Here is a 12,460-nt window from a genome sequence, read left to right as displayed (position 1 = left end):
GCGGAGCTGGGTGTTCATGGTGCACGCCTTTAATCCCAGCACTTGGTAGGCAGAGCTAGGTAGATCTCTGTGTGGTCAAGGATACAGCCAGCATTGGAGACACACGGTTTTAATCTCAATACCAACCATAGAAGACCTGGAGGTCTGTACAGACAGGCAGTGATGAGGCAGTCATATGGTTGGGTTTATAACCAATGAGAAGGCAGAACAGAAAGTCTATATAAAGACAAACACACAGGAAGTAGGTCTCTCTTGGCTGAAGAGGCTCGCTGAAGCAGGAAGGGTAAGGCTCTTAGCTCTGACCTCTTGGGCTTTTATCTTTACATTGGCTCTGTGTTTCTTATTTAATAAGACGGTTACTTCTACAGAACCTTATGAATTTTACCTTTTCCTCTTCTAGACTGTTATTCAAGTTTTGAATCTCAGTGTAAGAGTTAAGTACAAAAATATTAAGCATAAACACATTAAATTTATTATATACTAAATGGAGCACTGCTTCTCAAATATCCTCACGTGTGGGTCCTGTCATCTTATAGATGCTGAAACTCTAAGATTAGAGTGGACCTTGTGTGTCCACACTCCTGACAATGTCCACATGAGACCCTTTGTTGGCGTGAACAAAGTTTCCTGAGAAGAATCTATGTCAGCTGAGATCAACTGAACTGCGGTACTATAGAGAGGTTGGAATGCTGATCCAGAGGCTAATTACCTTACCTTATCACTGGGAACATCTGTTCCCTACCTATTCTGTCAGAACCAACATCCTGTGGATAATAGATAAAACAATTTTGGTATCTATTAACTTAGGAGACTACCAAGTCCCAAACCCAAAAGCTAAGAATGTCATTAAAAAGCATCTTGGGCCTACAGCAAAGCTTCCATCATCTGGCTGTAAGCACCTCTCTGCTGTACCCACCAGTGTATGTATTTTAAACTTACCCTGATTTATGACTTTGTTCTATGAAACTATAAAAATTCATGAAACTGTTTCCACTTTGGATGATTGAGTTTTTAGTAACCCATAGATGTATTTCCAGGCCATGGTCATTCAAAAAAAAATGTGTCCAGAATAAACTATGTCTTTTTTGTTGTTGTTGTTTTTGTTTTTGTTTTCTTCGAGATAGGGTGTCCAGAATAAACTATGTTTTATTCCCTTTAAGATGAAAATGTGTGGAAAAGTCTAGAACTTTTGTGTTGGAATACTCTAGAACACACTCTATGTGTGCATGACTTTTTTTTTTTTTTTTGAAGTGTAGCCTAGGCTGGTTTCATACTTGCAATTCTGCTTCAGCCTCCTTGGAGTCAAGATTACAGGTACATGTCACCAGTGGCCAGGCTCTCTGTTCACCTTTAGATATAGCTTAATGCACACAATCACAGGAAATTGAGAGGCCCCTGAGTCTATCCTCAAACAAATAAAATATTGCAACAGTCACATTACAGTCTTCACATGTCAGTGCTCAGAACTTTCACTCTCTGGAATGGTACATATGACTTAAAATGTCCCTTGGGCCGGGCAGTGGTAGTGCATGCCTTTAATCCCAGCACTCAGGAGGCAGAGGCAGGCAGATCTCTGTGAGTTCGAGGCCAGCCTGGGCTACCAAGTGAGTTCCAGGAAAGGCGCAAAGCTACACAGAGAAACCCTGTCTCGAAAAACCAAAAAAAAAAAAAAAAAAAAAAAAAAAAAAATCCCTTAACTTCACATTTTTTTTAAAAAGATTTATTTATTTATTATGCATACAGTGTTTGGCTTGCATGTATCCCTTCAGGCCAGAAGAGGGAGCTAGACCTCATTACAGGTGGTTGTGAGCCACCATGTGAGCAACCATGTGGTTGCTGGGAATTGAACTCAGGACCTGTGGACCTGTGGAAGAACCATCTCTCCAGCCCTTAACTTCACATTTTTAAAGACGGCAGCTATGTGTGCCTATGTGACAGTTGCTACCTTATTACCTTGATTTTATTTTTCATGCCGATCAATGGCTGCCAAGTGGAAGTTGAAAGTGTTCTTGCCATTTTCAAGAGTTTTTATTTGCTTCATTCCAATGTACCAGATACAAATTCTAAGTACCATATTCACATTTATCTTCCACAGAATATTTTTAAAAGGCCTGTAGTTGATAACACCAAAAAATAAAAAAAAATAAATGGTGAGGAAAGGCAAGAAATTACTCCAGAATAAAGATTATTTTGATGAGAAGGTCATGGTCTTCACAATCACTTTCACCTTAGAAACTACACATTCCTACCTGTAACACAGAGGCAGAGGATATAATATTACCTATCAAAATAGAGAAGTGATTTTTACAAAGACGTTAGATTAACTCATTGTTGAGAATACAAGGACCACCATCTGTACACCTTTCTACACTTGATCTTAGCCAAAAGGCCGAGAAGCGATCTGTACACCTTTCTATAGCTTATTGACCATCAATTTCAACATACAAGACACTATCAAGGGTGGCTTCTTATAATGAACATTGCTCAGCCTCATCCCTCAAAACTGTGCATCCATCAGGGCAATGGTTCTGTCTCAACATTTTCATCTCTGGTAAGTCCCAAAGTGATACTAGTACTGCTAGGTCAACACCCCACTTAGACAATTACTCCTTTTTTTTTTTTTTATTTTATTTTATTTTATTTTATTTTATTTTATTTTTTTTTTTTTTTTTGGTTTTTCGAGACAGGGTTTCTCTTGTGTAGCTTTGCGCCTTTCCTGGAACTCACTTGGTAGCCCAGGCTGGCCTCGAACTCACAGAGATCTGCCTGCCTCTGCCTCCTGAGTGCTGGGATTAAAGGCGTGCGCCACCACCGCCCGGCCTCTGACAATTACTCCTTTAATACTCAGAGAAACTTTAGAGCAAAAACAGAAACATAGAACAAGAGCTACTTAATACTCATGCATGAGGTAAATTGTCTTTTATCCTTTTTTACATACACTTTATGTAAACAATTTTAATGTTAAGGCTATCACCTGATTCCAATGATTTTAACAGCTGGTAAATCAAAGACTATGGTGAACTATACCTATCTCCAAATAATTGACTACATTTATCAAATGTGGTATTAGGCAACTTTTTATTATTAGTATTAGTGCATGAGATCAAAATATGGATTTAGTTCATAAATACATACAGGATCATGGTCACCAATAACTAATGCTTCTTTTGCACAGTTTCAAATATTACTTTGTATATTCATTCTTTAAATGCACTATAACACACACCTATGCTCATTTATGCTATAGTGGTTGATTCTTCTACTTCTACATGTTCTGAATGTCAAATGAAATGTTAGTTTAGCCATGTTCTTTAAAAGGACAGACCTGATAAAATGGAAATACATAAATGGATTACAAATGGATTATGGAATGTGCCCTGGCTAGCTCCATAATGTCTGTCTCTCATTGGAAAGGCTAAGAATCAGGAGTTGTTCAGTGCACCCCACTGTATGTCTTAGCTGGTCCTCAGTTGATATTTCAATGCTAAAGAAATAAGTTCTGGTTCCATCAAAGGAATGCCTCGGCCACAGGACAGATGAACTGGTCAGTGAAAAAGACGGTAAGCAGGTAAAAATCTTCCTCTAGTCCTTCTTTGTGGGCTGGTTTAGTGTGGGTCCTCCAATGATCCAGTCAAGAAAATCCTTCACAGTCATGCTTTAGTTTTTGTTGATTCCAAGTGTGGTAAAGTTGTCAATCAAGATTAGCCATCTTAAGTCCACCCTTTGTCAACTGGACACACAATCATATCTCTTCATATCATGCTTAATTTCTGAATTCAAACAATAACCAGGTCCTAATTACATGTAACATGACATAATTATCCCATTTATAACCACAAATGCATTATATATTTTACCATAGATGGCAATGTCCCTTGAGGAATGTTTGGGTTTTTTTGGGGGTGTGTGTCTCATAGCTTAGAGTGATAACAATCACCATATTTTCTAAATTGATGTTACATTACATAATAAATAAAGAAAAATTATCTACCTAATACACACACATATATGTATATATATATATATATATATATATATATATATATATATATATATGCACAAACACATTCTTAACATGTGATGGAAACACTTGTGTCAATTACAATCTGTACTTCTGCAGGTGGTCATGTGACCTCAACTAGTAGTTATGACTACCTTCCTCCATTACGCATTCTGTTTTTCTTCCACCATTCAGAAGTATCTCATCGGGGCTTTACCTAGAGGAGTGACTCTTACCTTGATTCATTAAGAATCTGGGCCTTTTGTTGTCTTGCCTGGATTGGGTGGTTGTAGTTTCCTGTTGACTTTAAACACAGTACATAATAACGCCAAGAGATACCTTCAAGAATCTACTGCACTCCAGACATAATTTTCCTTGTCTCTCGGTAGCATTTGGATAATAGAATTTTTCATGCTACCCAGCTGTGTAAACTGTGTTTTCATAGAACTTTGTTAACTCCCCTGGGAGTAATGCCTCTGTCTGCCAAAGGAGTGGCTTTGGCAAGACGTTTCCTCTCCCCTTCTTAGCAGTACAGCCTAGCTCTTCAAGGACATGACCAATCAGCTCCCATTCACCAGGAGACCTTCAGTTTCCTGCGCAGATCTGATGATAGTGATGAGAAATATTCTGTAAGTGTTTCATGGTTTTTCTGTTCCCCTATTTTGAACTCTTAAGCTATTTAAATAAAAACTCAACAGAATTTCAGCAAAGCACAGTTGTGCAGCATAGACTTGAGCCCCTCATTGTGTTGAATCTTGAATTCCACTTCAGTTCCTCTGCCCAAGTCACTGGTTCAATCTCAGTACTGAGTAATCTAGTTCAGTAAATCCTCCTAACACTGTCACCCTTTTCTGACCCTCTTGGCTTAAGAGCATCAGAAGCCCAAAGTGGCCAGAAGGAAGTCTGAATATTCAGTTCATGGAATATTTACTTTGTCTCCTCCCAGCAGGACTCTTGTCAGGAACCAAAACTTCTAGGTCAGTAGAAGTTGAGGTCACAGGAACAAGAAGCAAACATTTTCCTAGTACATCACTAGGGATGAAGTGATAGGAACCACTCCCAAATAGTGGCACACACACAGAAATTCATGATGCATGCTAAACAGCTTTTATTTAGTGCTAATCAAAATGAATTTGAATGTAAAATATAGTTCAGTAAGATAGCACATGAAAGTAATTAAGCACAAGCTTTGAAAATAATAGATTTAGTAAATAAATTAATTTTTCCACATATAAGCATGTTTTAAATACAAATAGAAGACAAATAATAACTGATTAGAACAGATTGCATCTCACTACCTTCTAATTTCAATTTTATAGGTAGCCATTTTGGCAAATAGTAAACCATATTTTGCCTTAATTGAAGGCCAGTAATGTTAATGTTAGTGAAATAATTAAATAAAATTTATATGCTTAGGGATCGTCCTGTAGACAAACCTGTGGGGCATTTTCTTGATTAGTGATTGATGTGAGAAGCCCCTCCCCTTTCGTAGGCAGTGTCACCCATGGGCAGATGGTCCTGGGTGGTATAAGCAAACAGGCCAAGCAAGCTATGGAGAGTAAACCAAGAAGCATTGTTCCTCCATGGCCTCTGCTTAGGTTCTTGCCTCTACTAGGTTCCTGCCTTGAGTTCCTGTCCTGACTTCCTTCAGTGATGGAATGTGACCGAAGATTTGTAGATGAAATAAACCCTTTCCTTATAAAAAGAAATTTTATATGCTTATTACTGAATTTAAATATGGATTTCATGTAAAAAACCTAAAATGATTCCAACATGTACTTCATTAAATTATTACGAGAAGATATATTTTATTTACTTTTTTAAACTTTCATTTTATTATCTTTTTTAAGAATTTCGTATATGAGTATTGCACTACCATAATTTCTATCTCCCCTTATCTGCCTAACACCTCTCATGTCCCCCCCTTCTCTCCCTCAAATTCATGACCTCTTCTTTAGGTATTATTGTTACATATATATGTTCATATATACAAACATATGTATGTGTAAATACAACCTGTGGATTCCATTAGTGTTGTTCATATGTGTCTGTATTTATGGCTGACCACTTAAGATTACACGACTTATCAGGGGCTCATCCCTGGAGAAGGATAATTAGTCCTCTCATCGGCCATTAATTGCCTATAGCTCTTCATTTTGTGACATCAAAATGTCAACTAATGCCATTGTGCAGATCCATGACTATATTGTTACCATCTCTTGGGTGTATCTCCCTGTCGCATAGAGAAGACATTATCTTCTAGCACACTTTCTGGCCCTCTGTCTCTTACAATTGTTTTTCCCTCTTTTCCATGATGCACCCTGAGCCTTAGGTGTAGGAATTGAATTGTTGATGTACCAACGAGGGATGAGCATCCCATAGTCAGTTGTTTACTGCTGTGGGATGTTCTGTATGTCCTGTGGGAGCCTGTTCTCGGATTCCTCGTGGCTTTACCCAGCAGGTCTGCATAGAGGATGATTAGGACTACGGGCCTGAGTGCAGATGTCTGAGATGGTCTGCACTTGGCTGTGCTGTGGGATGGTCTGTATGTCAAATTGCTCTGATTGGTCAATAAATAAAACCTGATTGGCTGTGGCTAGGCAGGAAGTATAGGCAGAACTAACAGAGAGGAGAAATAAAAGAACAGGAAGGCAGGAGTGACTGCCTGGAGCCGCCACCAGGACAAGGAAGATGTAAAGTACCGGTAAGCCACGAGCCACGTGGCAAGGTATAGATTTATATAAATGGATTAATTTAAGTTATAAGAACAGTTAGCAAGAAGCCTGCCACGGCCATACAGTTTGTAAGCAATATAAGTCTCTGTGTTTACTTGGTTGGGTCTGAGCAGCTGTGGGACTGGTTGGTGAAAGAGATTTGTCCTGACTGTGGGCAAGGCAGGAAAACTCCAGCTACAGTTTTCTGTACTTCAACTTGTCGTTGTTTTCTATGATGATCTCTGTCTCCTCCAAAACTAGAAGTGATGAGAGGTGGAAGCTACAGGCCAACAACTGACAAATGGGACCTCTTAAAACTAAAAATTTTTCTGTATAGCAATAGAAATAACTGACCTTGTGAAAAGAAAGTCCACAGAGAGGAACTGAATCTTTATCAGCTATACATGTGGTTGAGGGAATATACAAAGAACTTAAAAAACAAAATCAAGAAAACCAAATACCTACTAAAAAATGGACTGTGGATCTAAACAAAGAGTTATTTCCACTTTTTAATAGGCACTCAGTACACTGAGCCTATAGCATATGCCTTTAATTCCAATACTTGTAATACAGAGTCAGAGACACTCAGATGTCTGACTTTCAGGCTACATATGAGTTCCAGGCAAACCAAAGCTACATAGACACTAATATTGATATATTATAGTAATATACAATGTTACTTAGGTGAAACACTGAGGAGCCAAATACATATAGTAGATCAAACACAAGTGCAATTAATTGTTGTTGTTGTTTTTTTTCTCTACACTCAACGGTGAGAATTAGTCAGTGGCTACTTTCTTCTGAAAAGTAGTCCAGGCTCCTTTCTGGTTTGTGTCCTGCTCTTTGCTTCTTACATGGAGACAGTGGATGAAGCATACTTCTCCAGAAACCTGAAACACCACATTTCCTTTGCATTGCACTAGAGAGAAGAACTCTCGTGGCAGTATCTAATTATAAGAGGGTCTGCAAAAGCCTTAATCCCTGAAGAAGAATAAAAAACATTTTGGCAAAAAGTTCAAAACTTAGCCAGTGATTTCTGTATACTCTTGGCCAAAGAAGGAACTAAAAGATACAAAAGAAAAACATATTTAAACTTTTGCTGGTGTATAAAATTTTTAAATAAGTTTAAAATGTTGTGGGAGTGACCAATACTTTCTAATTTCATTTAGACTTGCTCCACAAGATATTATCACATAAATTGACACCATGATCAGGGCCATAAACCTATTCTGATATGTCAGAAATCCTAGGAAGAAACTCTACTACCGTTATTCTGCTAAATGGACATAGTGTTAAATCAAATTCTAATGACATCATTGTACCCAGAGATTAATGAATCTCTCAGCCCTCAACAGAGAAATACCTTCTCACCATGGATGATGATTATTATAGAATTTAACAGCTGGACAAGGTGCAGAGAATAAAAGACTTCAGAGTGTTGGTCCTAAATAGGACATACATGTAGTCTGTCTCTCCCCACAAGGTTCATAATCATCATAGGAAATGGAGCAAAACAATGGTAAGAGCAAGAGGAGGTGGATAATGACAATAAAAAAAAAGTGTTTTCCAGATACAATGGGGCAGTTTTATGTAGGAAAGCACAACACTTGTGTCAGCATGCATGCATAAGACCAGTGAATGCTCAAGCCACACAAAGTCTCAGTACAGGCAGGGAGGTAGTTACAGAGTCCCATACCTAGCTGAAGATATATTGGCAATTGGTAGCTGGTAGGAACGGGAAAGTATGAATTTCTTTTTTAAGGGAATTATCCCTGGTAGGTTGACCACACTTCAGTGGACGGCCACACACCTGTGATTATATGGGTAGCAAAAATTAAAAACAAAAAACAAAACACCATAAAAACAAAGAAGTCAGCATGGTGTTGGGTGGTTTGGGTAGTGGGGTTAATCTGAAAGGGCTTGGAATGAATATGATCAAATACACCACATGAAATTCTCAATAATTAAAATATTTAAAAATAGATAAAATGGGGGTTGACAAGACGGCTGGCTTAGTGATGAATGACACCCAGGTTGAATTTCCAGCACTCAGTACTCACATGGCAGCCCACAATGGTCTGTTACTACGTTTACATGGGATTTGATGCTTTCTGGTCTCCATGGGTGTGAGGCATGCATGAGATGCACAGACATACACACAGGCAAAACACCCATAAACATAAAAGAAATTAAATAAATCATATTCTGATAATGAAATTTATCCTAAATAATATTTGATTATAATAGTAAGCATTATTTCTTTTATAGGCTTTCACGTTTACTGTTATGCTTATACTGTATACCACTTGTTATCTCTCCAAAAATGCTGTTTAACATAAAAATTACACGAGGTTTGTGGTTGCTGATTCATGTACCTCCGGACAAATAAATATGCATCATCTCACATGATAAATTAGTGTGTAAAAGCTGCATTAATCAGCCTTTAGGCATACATAGGATGACTGTAAACTAGCAATTGGACAAATGTATACTTGAATCTCAAGCAGGAACTAAATGTTATCTCAGTGTTCTTGAGGAATGTAGGCAATTAGTTATTCTTTGAAAACATGATATAAAAAGGCAAGCTACAGAGAGTTTGATATCACTAATAAAGGTGCACCTGACCCAAGAGTCACACACGTGGAGGCAAAGAAGTGCAGTGATGATTCTAAAATATTTTCTTGTTTTTTAAAAGAAAATAATAATTTAGGGAGAAAACACTCAATGCCTAATATTTCTTTAGACTATTACAAAGTCAACTATGAGGTGGAAAAAGAAAACATTCTCAATACATTCAGTTTTAGGCCAGATGGTGGTGACACATACCTTTAATCCCAGCACTTGAGAGGCAGAGGCAGGCAGATCTCTTTAAGTTCAAGGTCAGCCTGGTCTACAGACTGAGTTTTTGGACAGCCAGGATTACATAAAGAAACCCTGTCTAGAAAAAAAAAAGTTTTAGGTAGAAAAAGTTCTAATGTAAAGTCTCCTGGTGGATTTTCTTTTCCTTACTGTGATCCAATTTAGAGGTTGTTATTTATAGAGTCATGGAATTCTATGTTCACCTCCATTCACACAGACAAGTAAACTAAGCTCAGCTATGTTAATTCCTGCTTCGAAGAAACAACTTCTCAAGACACTGCTTGACTTTGCATAGATATTGCTCACTGTACCAATTGCAAGCCATCAAAGTGTGACTAACTTATTTCTTATTACTTCATTACTTTGATCATTGATAATATTGACACAAATTGAATATTTGACTTAGCCAGAAGAAAAATAAGTCATATGATTATCTTTGTTCTTTGAGTGAGAAACCACTGGATAAAACATCAATAACATAAAAATCACTTTCCTGATGGTGTTCACAGACATATGCAAACAGGCATGGATAGTACACTAAACAATCAATGTGACTGACTAGGATTATCCTCATTTCAGGTACAGTTAAGACCTATGCAGCAATGAAGAATAGAAATATATGTTTAAGAAATCATATGGAGAAATAGTAGCATATTTAACATTAAATAAATAATATTAACCTATTTTTAAGTCCAAGTAATTAAAGTCATGCAAGAAAATCTTTCCAAAATAGCAAGTATATATTTCATTGACCAATGAACTCTTGTCTTCTGATGAGCCATATGCTGGGTGCCTAGTTGATATGTCATGAACATTGAGAAATAAGATGTGAAAAGAGGGAACAAGCCAAAGTTAGGAAATAGCAGGTACTCTAGTATCTACTAGTGAATATTTGTTAAAAAAAAAATAAATCACAGGAAACTGAAAGCTGAAGCAGCACTCAAAATTTTATAGTCTAAGTTCTGAAGTACAATTGTCCAGGACACAGTAATCAGATTGTAGCTAGAATACAGAACACTGGGGTTGAGGGGTCCTCGAAGCAGTTGAGAGTATGTAGGGATCTCTCCTGTTGTCTGTGTGCCTGTGACATTATGGAATCTCCATGGAATGTTATTAAGTGAAAGAATTTGGGCTTCATAAAAATAAGGCAGCCTTCAGGCAGTCAGGTATAGCAAGAGTGTTCTGTAAGACCAAGTACTAAAAGAAAGCAAAGCTGATTCACATTTGGCAGCCTGCTTTAGAGTCCAATATATATATATATATATATATATAATTTGCCCTAGACTAATATTGGATAATAATCTTTAGGAAATTTTACTTCAAGAGAGAAAAAACACAGCTCTCTCTCTCTCTCTCCCTCCCTCTCCCTCTCTCCCTCTCCCTCTCCCTCTCTCTCTCTCTTTCTCTCTCTCTCTCTCTCTCTCTCTCTCTCACACACACACACACACACACACACACAGCTAATATTGGATAATAATCTTTAGGAAATTTTACTTCAAGAGAGAAAAAAACACAACTCTCTCTCTCTCTCTCTCACACACACACACACACACACACACACACACACACACACACAAACACAAAGCATCAAATCATATGGTTAAAAGATTCAGTCATCCGCAGCAGGCCATTTTGTAAATGTTCATTTGCTACTGAAAAGACACTCAATTCTACTAGATGAATAAATCTGTAGTTTGTAAAACAGAGACAAAGCTTTTAAATTATTTTAAGAATGATTTATATATCCAATAAGCAAAACGTTTAAGTAGAACACATGAGAACTGTTCTGTATAAGATAAATGATTTACAGAACATTTTAAATATACATAAAAAGGAATGGAAAGCAAAGAGATACTTGTATTCACATGCATTCTTTGTAAAACACTTTGATAATATGCAAATGTACCTGACAAAGCAAACACAGAAGAAGTTCTAAGTATTCTGGTTACGAAAGCCATATAAGACAAACTTGTATTGATGAGGTCCTTATTTGTCTACCCATTGGTGACATCAAAAGTGGTCTTATGCTGGACAGCCATGGTAAACGCCTTTAATCCCAGCACTAGAGAGGTAAGGACAGGCGGATTTCTGAGAGTTCAAGGCCAGTGTGGTCTACAAAGGGAGTTTCAGGACAAACAAGACTGTTACACAGAGACCCTGTCTTGAAAAAAACAAACAAATAAAATGTGAAATTATATATCCTTCACCAAAGTAACACACATAAAATTCATGGTGTTCCATCAAAACCATTGGAGAGCTACACTCATGAGCAAGGTGTATTTATATATTTATGTGTCTCTCTGGAGAGTATGCATCATCAACTGTTAATCAAGTTTTAAGCTCTGTCTCAGATCTCCGCTTTGATCCTTAATGATTGCATTGGTGTGTTGTGACTTCAATGTGAAATATTCCCCCATAGGATCATGTTTGCACACTTGGTCCCCCATCTTGTAGTACTATTTTGAGAGGCCGTGGAATCCTGAGAAGTATCCTAGGAACTGCCTGGTGGATATAAGCCACATTTTTATTATTAATCCATCTGTAATGGTCACGTAGGTTGACTTCATTTCCTTGCTATTGTGAAAGCGGTAACAGCAAACGAAGTGTGCAAATGTCTTTATAGTAGATATAGACTTCTTTAGTTATATGCTCATGAGTGGTGCAGTTAGGTCATATGGTCGCCCAATTTTCAGTTTTGGGAAGGTTCCACACTTTCAAAGATGTATTCACAGTTATTAATTAAATATGTGAATAATTAGAGAAATACCGACAAATTGCAAGAAGCAGATAAGATATAGCTGACAATGAGAATGAAGGATGGACTACAGTACAGAAGTGGAGAGGGTTATCCTAAAATACAGAAATGAAAATCTAAGCTTGGGCAGTA

The 12,460-nt window shown here is 37.5% G+C and overlaps 1 pseudogene; it reads right to left on the bottom strand.

The window, feature by feature from the left end:
• Window positions 1-2,229: 2,229 nt before the first annotated feature.
• On the bottom strand, window positions 2,230-2,401 carry LOC121823832 (U2 spliceosomal RNA; annotated as a pseudogene).
• Between the last annotated feature and the right edge of the window lie 10,059 nt (window positions 2,402-12,460).

Source organism: Peromyscus maniculatus, chromosome 18 (assembly GCF_049852395.1).
Source record: "Peromyscus maniculatus bairdii isolate BWxNUB_F1_BW_parent chromosome 18, HU_Pman_BW_mat_3.1, whole genome shotgun sequence".
Lineage (NCBI taxonomy): Eukaryota > Metazoa > Chordata > Mammalia > Rodentia > Cricetidae > Peromyscus > Peromyscus maniculatus.
The sequence above is the reverse complement of the archived record's forward strand: the minus strand, read 5'-3'. Positions and strand labels throughout refer to the sequence as shown.